Source organism: Gorilla gorilla, chromosome 8, assembly GCF_029281585.2.
Source record: "Gorilla gorilla gorilla isolate KB3781 chromosome 8, NHGRI_mGorGor1-v2.1_pri, whole genome shotgun sequence".
Taxonomy (NCBI): Eukaryota; Metazoa; Chordata; class Mammalia; order Primates; family Hominidae; genus Gorilla; species Gorilla gorilla.
The window spans coordinates 93,514,333-93,524,355 of record NC_073232.2 but is presented as its reverse complement, the minus strand read 5'-3'; the positions used below and the strand labels follow the sequence as shown (position 1 = coordinate 93,524,355).

The window sequence follows — 10,023 nt, the reverse complement described above, 5'->3', positions numbered from 1 at the left end:
TCATTCTATTTTATAATTTTCTTTATTTTTTTTTGAAAAGCAACCATTTATTAGAACCAATACAAGAGTATGAAAAGAGGGAAAATAGGAGGGTAGAAGAGGGGGAGAGAATGAGGTCTGCATCAGATATCAGTTATGGAAACACATAAATGCTTACTTTTTAAACATTTACATTTAAAAGGTGAACATATATATAGACCACTTATGCTTTTATTTAAAAATCAAAGGCAGACACGTTTGGCTGAAATAAAACCAAGAAACACAACCAAAACTCCCCCATAAACCTGAAAGTCCATAGAGAATTCAGTTTCTCATTTCCGTTCAGAAATCTGGCTACAAAGTGATTTGTCTGCTACTCGGGATGGTACAGAGTGCTGAAAGAAACCCAGCTCTTGAGTCTCTCAGATCCCATCCTGTAGGAAGTGGTGGGAAAGCCAGCGGACCATGGGCAAGTCAACTACTGGCTACTTGGCAGGACGTCAGACTGTGGTCTCTCCATTCCCCAGGACTCCTCAGAACCATCTGGTACTGCCAGTGCTGGGTGAACAGTGAGAACAGAGTCCACAAAACACAGAGAACCAGAATGTGACTGCAAGGAGCCAGGACCTTGTGCTTTTTCATGGATTACAATTCTAGGGCCAAGGAGAGAGAAAGGAGAAAGAGCCGTATTGGGAAGAGAAGTTGGCTGTGCCCCTAAACTGAGATGGAAAGAGTAAGGCTCTTGAGCCCACACCTGGGCAAGTAGAAATAGTGTCCAAAGTTTTCTCAAACCAGAGGGAAAAAAGGTCAAGGTTAGGTTCAGACTGCAGACACTGAGAAAGAGATGACAGATACTGAATACAGGGAATCGGATGAAGCTTTAAGGATCAATGCCCAATTCTGAGTGTTATACACACTTCTAGGAAAAATAATTCCAAGGTAGCTTTTTGGGGGGGGTGGAAACAAGGTGGTCACATTTATTCAATCAGCTGGACCCTATGAGGAAGGAGAGGGTACAGATACCACAAAGGGGTACAGTCACCCAGCTGTCCTGGGATCATTTTGGGGAGTGGTAAGAAATGACATAAATCAAAACCATTGAAGGTTGCTTTGATCCTGAGACAGTCTGAGTCTACTTCAAACCCATGGAGAATGGAACTTTAATCCCCCAACTGCAGAGAGAAATAAGCAGTAGCATCCCTGCCTCACGATTCCCTAATCCAATGTTCTTGAATCTGAAATGGCCTCCCTCTGTGAATGCAAGACATAGAAAATTTTAAATGCCTTCCCCAACAACATCCTAATTAAGTCTGGATTAGTAAGATGCCAATATTCATTAAAACACTGTCAACATCTGAACTAGCAGCTTTGATGAGGGGTGGGGGGCAGAGAATTTGCCGAGTCACTAAGTAGTTCCAGTCTTGGAGACAGCTCAGTGAGGACCAAAGCCTGTGTGTCAGGCTTAAACTCCAGCTCAAGGCATCCTCCATAGAGGACCCTAAAATATTCTATTAACTTGATTTACAGTGCCTCACAACAACACCCCTGTGAGGTAGGTCAGTATTATTACCCCCATTTGACAGATGGGGAACTGAGGCATTGAAAGAAGTGACTTGCCCAAGGTCAGCCATTATCAATCAATTGAGGAGGTGGGCACACAGAGTCAGCATCCACTCAATTCTTGTTCCATTTCCCAGAGCATTTTACTTCTCAGAGTGCACTTAGGAGCAGACAAAAGTTGGTAGGTACACCTCACTCTGCAAACTAGATTAATTCAATCAACCCAAGAGTATTAACTGAGGGCCTATTATTTATCTAGTATAATGTGAGGAATCTTGGAAAAATGAACTGCTTCCGAAAGTCAAATTATGGATGTTATGAAAATAAAATTACATCTTTAACAGTAAGGACATGAATTCTTTTGTAAAGAAATATTCACTTTATCTTAGAAGGTGAAGGACTAAGTCACACTGATTTCTCAAAGTTTTATATTGAGTAACCTGAATTCCTAAAATCCAGAAAGTAAGACCACATTCCAACAGAAACAATGAATAAGAACCATTTCCCCAATGGTGGTTCTTGGTAGTGCTCTTAAAAAGCTGTAAGGTTGGTGGAAGAAAAACTTTAGAGTGGTTTTATTATCTCCCAAAAAGCATTATTTTTATTGAAATTATTGTAAAATTATAGATTAACTTGTGGAATACTAGTTTTTGAGTAATATTGTGTGACTCTTTCTAGTAAAAGCATAAATATTCAGTTGAATATTTTTAATAACCCAAAATACAATTTTTGTTGATTTCTTCATCTATCATTATTATGTTAATTTTATTTCTATTTATATTTTCTATTTTATGATTTAGATCCTTCTGACTTATTATTTTTCAAACAGATAATATTATATGGGAAACATATATTCATTATATTTAATTTAATCCTTTAATCAGTTCCAATTTAAAAATAAATAATTTTTAATTATACCAAAATTGTATGGATGCAATTTATGTAAAATCTTTAAAATATTATAGATGAAGTTAAACTCCTAAAACATTATAGATGAAGCTAGAGTCCTTCCTGGCTACCAACCACTGTCCCAGAATATGTCCAGAGGTGAAAATACAATTGTCTGTAGTTTTTCCTTACTAAATACATGAAGTGTATGCTTTTCTAGATATCTAGTTATTTCTCCAGCTGATGCAGTATTGTAAAATGGCAATTAAACAATAGCTATCAAATAAAGTGAGTGATATTAAAAAGTAAAGCACTCCCTTAAAAGGGATAGGTCTATTCTGTTTTCTGGATGAGTTATTTAACAGTTTTAATGCTGTTTATAATTGGAAGGCCATAGTAAAATAAGAAACTTTACAAAGAATATGACAAGGTTAACATATGACTGGTAAAAAGATAGCATGAAAAAAGAAAACTACAAATATACACCTTATAAACATAGAGGCAAAATTTTAAAAATATATTACTAAATAGAATCCATTTCAAGGATGCAAAAATGGATCAAAGTTAGAAATAATTGCAATAAACCTTAATAGATGATAGTAAACATTTAAAAGAGGAAAACATTTTATCATCAAGAAAAATTCCAAAATAATGATATTTAGATATTATATTTACTTTAAGCAAACATGCAGAGACAAATAATCTCTCAGAAAAAAGAAAGAAGGAAAGATACATTGATTGCTAGGAAGAAAAAGAAAGAGGGATGGAAGGAAGGAAGGAAGGACGGAAGGAAGGAAGGGAGGGAGGGAGAGAGGGAGGAAGGGAGAGAAAGAAGGAAGAAGACAGGAGGGAGGGAGGGAGGGGCAAGAGACAAAAATTAAATTGAAACGGTGATGTCTTAGTCAAAGACCTTTTGGTGGTAAGGTACAAAAATTCACATTAATTATTTAAATAACAGCCTACAGAAAAGAAGTTACCACTATAAATATGCAGCAGCAACAAATGGAGACAAATGGCAAGGAGTTGCACCTCACAAGAGACTGAAACCATAAAACATATATGTTCAGAAACCAAGTCTCCCTCTCTCTCTCTTTGAAGATTGTGCTCTTCTCAGAATGGGCTTCAGAGTGGAGACAATGTCTAAATAGTTTCTGGGCCAGGCACAATGACTCATGCCTGTAATCCCAGCACTTTGGGAGGCCAAGGTGAGTGGATTACTTGAGCCGAGGAGTTCAAGAGGAGCCTGGTCAACAGGCGAAACCCCATCTCTACTAAAAGTACAAAAATTACCTGGTCGTGGTGGTGTACACCTGTGGTTCCAGCTACTCGGGAGGCTGAGGTGGGAGGATCATTTAAGCCTGGGAGGCGGAGGTTGCCTCATTCGCCACTGCAGTCCAGCCTGGGCAACAGAGCAAAACTCTGTCACTAAATAAATAAATAAATAAATAAATAAACATCCTGAGATTTTGCTGAAGTTGTCAGCTTAAAAAGCTTTTGGGCTGAGACAATGGGGTTTTCTAGATATAGGATTATGTCATCTGCAAACAAAGATGACGTGACTTCCTCTCTTCCTATTTGAATACCCTTTAATTCTTTCTCCTGCCTGACTGCCCTGGCCAGAACTTCCAATATTATGTTGAATAGGAGTGGTGAGAGAGGGCATCCTTGTCTTGTGCCATTTTTCAGGGTGAATGCTTCCATCTTTTGCCCATTCATTATGATATTGGCTGTGGGTTTTTCATATATGGCTCTTATTATTTTGAGGTATGTTCCTTCAATATCTAGTTTATTGAGAGTTTTTAACATGGAGGGATGTTCAATTTTATCAAAGGCCTTTTCTGCATCTATTGAGATAACCATGATTCTTTAGTTATCTTTATGTGATAAATTATATTTATTTATTTGCATATGTTGAACCAAACTTGCATCCCAGGGATGAAGCCAACTTGATCACGGTGGATAAGCTTTTTGATGTGCTGCTGGATTTGGTTGGCCGGTATTTTATTGAGGATTTTTGCATTGATGTTCATCAAGTATATTGGCCTGAAGTGTTCTTTTTTTGTTGTATCTCTGCCAGGTTTTAGTATCAGGATGATGCTGGCCTCATAAAATGTGTTACGGAGGAGTCCTCTGTCAATTGTTCAGAATAGTTTCAATAAAAATGGTACCAGCTCTTCTGTGTACTTCTGGTAGAATTCAGCTATAATTCCATCTGGTCCTAAGCTTTTTTTTTTTTTTTTTTTTTTTTTTTTACTGCCTCAGTTTCAGAACTTGTTATTGATCTATTCAGGGATTCAATTTTTTCCTGGTTCAGTCTTGGGAGGGTGTATGTGTCCAGGAATTTATCCATTTATTCTAGATTGGCTAGTTTATGTGCATAGACATGTTTATACTATTCTCTGATAGTTGTTTGTATTTCTTTGGGGTCAGTGGTGATATCCCCCTTATTGAAATGGGAAAGGTTCCCATGTCCCCCTCACAGGGTGTGCAGCAGGGGGAGTGGCTCGCTTCTTCGGTGCCCCACTGCTCAGACCTCTAGGGAAGCATACAGATGGGCAGGTTGTGGGGCTGAGACCCCACGGTAGTGTCTAGGGGTGGATGTTTACAGCTCCTGAAGCCCCAGTGGGCGTGTGCTACCATGTGCTCTTTCAGTTTGCCATCTATAGGCGGCTTGTGTTAACCAGCTTAATTAGACCCTCTACCTTGTCGAAAGGACAGAGGGCTTTCTGTATTCTGGGTTCTTGTCTTGGTGTATGGGAAGAATTGGCTAACACCTGGGCTTGGAGAATGAGTGCAAAGTTTTACTGAGTGGAAGTAGCTTTCAGCAGATGGGGGAGCCAGAAGGGAGATGGTTTTCCCCTGGAGTCAGGCCACTGAGTGACCCAAGGCTCTCCTTCGACCTCCCTGGTCAAACTCCACGTTGTTCCACCAGTCGATGGCCTGCTGGGGTGCCGGTGTCTGTCGTGCTCCCCATGTCCTCTCAACGTCCAGCCACTCGTATCTTCTTCCACCAATCTGCTCCTCTCGATGTCCAGCCACTTGTGTGTCTGCCCTGCCTGCTAGGTTCTGGGTTTTTTATAGGCCCAGGATGGGGGTGTGGTGGGCCAGGGTGGTCTTGGAAAATTCAACATTTGGCAGGAGTGGCTGTCCTCACCTAGGTTTGTGGGCACAGGCCCGAAGGTGAAGCTCTAGTCAGGGACATGCCTTTCTCTACCCAGCACTTTCCTGCCCCCCTCCCACATCATTATCATTTCTGATTGTATCTATTTGGTTCTTCTCACTTTTCTTCTTTATTAATCTAGCTAGCAGTCTATCTATTTTATTGATTTTAAAAAAACAGCTCTTGGATTTGTTGATTTTTTGAAGAGTTTTTTCATGTCTCTATCTCCTTCAGTTCTGCTCTGATCTTGGTTATTTCTTGTCTTCTGCTAGCTTTGGGGTTTGTTTGCTCTTGGTTCTCTAGTTCTTTTAGTTGTGATGTGAGGATGTGATGTGAGGATCGCTTGAGCCAAATGCCCAACAGTGCTTTAGCTGCATCCCAGGGATTCTGGTACATTGTCTCTTTGTTTTCATTAATTTCAAAGAACTTCTTAATTTCTGCCTTAATTTCATTATTTACTCAGGATAATAATTATAAATAATTTTATTGTTTATTCAGGGGCAGGTCATTCCATTTCCATGTAGTTGTGTGGTTTTGAGTGAGTTTCTTAGTCTTGAGTTCTAATTTGATTGCACTGTGGTCTGAGAGATTGTTTGTTATGATTTTGGTTCTTTTGCTTTTACTAGGAGTGTTTTACTTCTGGTTGTGTGATCAATTTTAGAGTAAGTGCCATGTGGCAATGAGAAGACTGTATATTTTGTTGTTGTTGGGTGAAGAGTTCTGTAGATATCTACCAGGTTCGCTTGACCCAAAGCTAAGTTCAGACCCTGAATACCTTTGTTAATTCTTTGTCTTGATGGTCTGTCTAATACTGTCAGTGGGATGTTAAAGTCTCCTAATATTATTGTGTGGGAGTCTAAGTCTCTTTGAAGGTCTCTAAGAACTTGCTTTATGAATTTGGGTGCCCTCGTATTAGGTGCATATGTATTTATGATAGCTCTTCTTGTTGAATTGAACTCTTTACCATTATGTAATGCTCTTCTTTGCTTTTTTGATCTTTGTTGGTTTAAAGTCTGTTTTGTCAGAAACTAGGATTGTGACCCCTGCTTTTTTCTGTTTTCCATTTCTTGGTAAATTTTCCTCCATCCCTTTATTTTGAGCCTATGTGTGTCTTTGCATGTGAGATGGGTCTCTTAAAGATAGCATGCCGATGGGTCTTGGTTCTTTATCCAGCTTGCCATTCTGTGTCTTTTAATTGGGGCATTTAGCCCATTTACATTTAAGGTTAGTAGTTATGTGTGGCATATAACCAAAGGAATATAAATCATTCCATTATAAAGATACATGTATATGTATGTTCATTGCAGTATTATTCACAATAGCAAAGACATGGAATCAATCCAAATGTCTCGACTCTACAAAAAATACAAAAGTTACCTGGGCACGGTGCCTCATGCCTGTGTTCCAGCTACTCAGGAGACTGAGGAGGGAGGATCACTTGAGCCAAATGTCCATCAATGATATTGATGATTGGATAAAGAAATGATTGGATAAAGAAAATGTGGTACATATGCACCATGGAATACTATGCAGCCATAAAAAGGAACAAGACCATGTCCTTTGCAGGGACATGGATGGAGCTGGAAGCCATTATACTCAGCAGACTAATGCAGAAACAGAAAACCAGACACCACATGTTCTCACTTATAAGTGGGAGCTGAACAGTGAGAACACATGAACTCATGTGGGAGGGAACAATACATGCAGGGGCCTGTTGGGGGAGAGGGGGAGGAGAGAGAGCATCAGGAAAAATAGCTAATGGATGCTGGGCTTAATACCTGGGTGATGGGTTGATCCGTGTAGCAAACTGCCATGGCACATGTTTACCCAGATAGTAAACCTGCACATCCTACACATGTACCTGGAACTTAAAATAAAAGTTGAAGAAGATTCAGCCAGGTGCGGTGGCTCATGCCTGTAATCCCAGCACTTTGGGAGGCTGAGGCAGGCGGATCACGAGGTCAGGAGATCAAGAACATCCTGGCTAACACGGTGAAACCCCGTCTCTCCTAAAAATACAAAAAAATTAGCTAGGCATGGTGGCACTCGCCTGTTGTCCCAGCTACTCGGGAGGCTGAGGCAGGAGAATGGCATGAACCTGGGAGGTGGAGGTTGCAGTGAATGGAGATCGCACCACTGCACCCCAGCCTGGGCGACAGAACAAGTCTCCGTCTCAAAAAAAAAAAAAAAAAAAGTTGAAAAAGATTCACAGAAATGAGTTTGTGGTGCCAAAGAAAAGTAACTAGAGCAGTGCAGCAGCAGCCAGATTCTGAGATGTTTGGCCATTCCACCAAACCTGAACCTTCTCTGCCTCTTTCCCAGAAAATCAGATCAAAATGTGGAAAAGTGGATTTGAAAGCTATGGCAGCTCCTTGTACTGGGGATCCAGCAGCTACATGCAGTCCCCAGGGGCCTTTGGATTGCTGACACCTTCTCAGGTGTCGAGCCCAGCACATTGTACCCTGTACTATATCTAAGCTGCTTTCTGCCACTTTGATTGATGAAGTGTTTAAAATTGGGAATGTTGAGATTTCACAGGTCACTATTGTGGGGGATCATCCAACATACAGAGAAGGCTCCAACAAATATTGTTTACAAAATAGATGACATGACAACTGCACCTGTGGATGTTCGCCAGTGGGTTGACACAGATGACACCGGCAGTGAAAACACTGTCATTCCTCCAGAAAAATATGTCATTGTGGCAGGCGATTTGAGACCTCTTCAGGACAAAAAGAGCCTGGTACCCTTTAAAATCATGCCCCTGGAGGATATGAATTAGTTCACCATACATATTCTGGAAGTGATCAATGTACACATGATACTAAGCAAAGCTAACAGGCAGCCCTCAGCAGGGAGAGCACCTATCAGCAATCCAGGAATGAGTGAAGCAGGGAAATTTGGTGGGAATAACTTCATGCCAGCAAAGGACCTACTGTGGCCCAAAACCAGGTGTTGAATTTGATTAAGCGTTGCCCAAGACCGAAAGAATTGAACTTTCAGGATCTCAAGAACCAGCTCAACCACATGTCTGTATCCTCAATCAAGCAAGCTGTGGATTTTCTGAGCAATGAGGGGCACATCTATTCTTCTGTGGATGATTATCATTTTAAATCCACAGATGCAGAATAACGGGATCTAATTGGGTACCTGAGCTATTTTACAGCTGTACCTAGTTTCACACTCTATTGTCTCCAGCTGTGCATATGTTTGGCCAGGTGGCTTCCAGGAAGTAGGTTTCATCTATATAAGGTGTCCACTGACATCCTTTTGAAACTTACTGCTCTTCTGTTTTATTTTGTTTTGATTGAAGCTCAGGGGGAGATGGGCAATTGACAGGGGTGAGATCTAAGGTGGAATTCCTTGAAGAAGTTACAAATTAGTCTGTTACAACATCAAAATAGATGGAATTGGAGGGATGCTTCCAGTAGGGTACTTAAATAATGCTTGGGTACTTAAATAATGAAAGTACTTAAATAATGCTTAAATATTTTTTTCTTCTTAAAATGTTTCCTGCTGAAAGAAGATTAGCAGGACTGGGCCCTGGGGGCCAAGCGCTAGAGGAGAAACCCACTGGCCTCGGCCTGTTTTCATTTCCCACTTTGGTTATGTGGCGCTACTTTCAGAATTGCACTTCCCTTCACCTGCTTGTCATGACTGCTGCTTGTTATGATGATGTGTTTCTGTGAACATGAGGTTCTAGGGTGGTGCCTCCAGGGGCAGAGGAAAGCAAGAAGTTTTACTGCATTTTGTACAAAATAAGTACATTCATATGTTTAATAAAACAGTTATATTGAAAAAAAAGGTTGAAGATAAATAAATAAATAGTTTCTGAATTCAAATCCCAAATGTATCCAGGGCCACAGAGCACGACTCCTCTAAATAAATAGATAGATAAATGAATAGTTTCTGCGTTCAAATCTCAAGAAGAGAATCTGATCAATGTTGTTCAGTCCTAACTGTGGACCTATGGCTGCTAACAAACTGGGCCAGAGTCTGAGGCCCACCAAGCAGGGCCTGGGGAGAATCAGGACTTAATAAAAGATGCTAAGCAGGCACAGATGTGGAAGCAAATAGAGCATTTTAATTAAAATCCCAAATAAAGCAAGACTTTTTTATAAATAAAATTCAAATATCTCACCAGTTTTTGCCTAGAATACTTTATCTCTAAACTTTTCATGCATCTTTCAGCCTAAGAATACTTTATTTTAAATTTTGTTACTCTTTCTTCATCTTCCATTTTCATGTTTATTTTCGTTTTATTTTGAGAAAATTAAGAGAAATTTACAGAGAACGATTTTCAAGGGCCCATCCAAGATTGACATTTTAGCATATTGATGTTCTATTCAAGTTTATTTTTTAATGAAAATAAATATTATAAATATAAAATCCACTTTGTTATTTGTTCTTATCCCATTGTCTTTCTAAGAGATAAA

The 10,023-nt window shown here is 39.9% G+C and overlaps 1 pseudogene; it reads left to right on the top strand.

The window, feature by feature from the left end:
* Positions 1-7,923: 7,923 nt before the first annotated feature.
* On the top strand, positions 7,924-8,736 carry LOC101153411 (replication protein A 32 kDa subunit-like; annotated as a pseudogene).
* Positions 8,737-10,023: the final 1,287 nt, after the last annotated feature.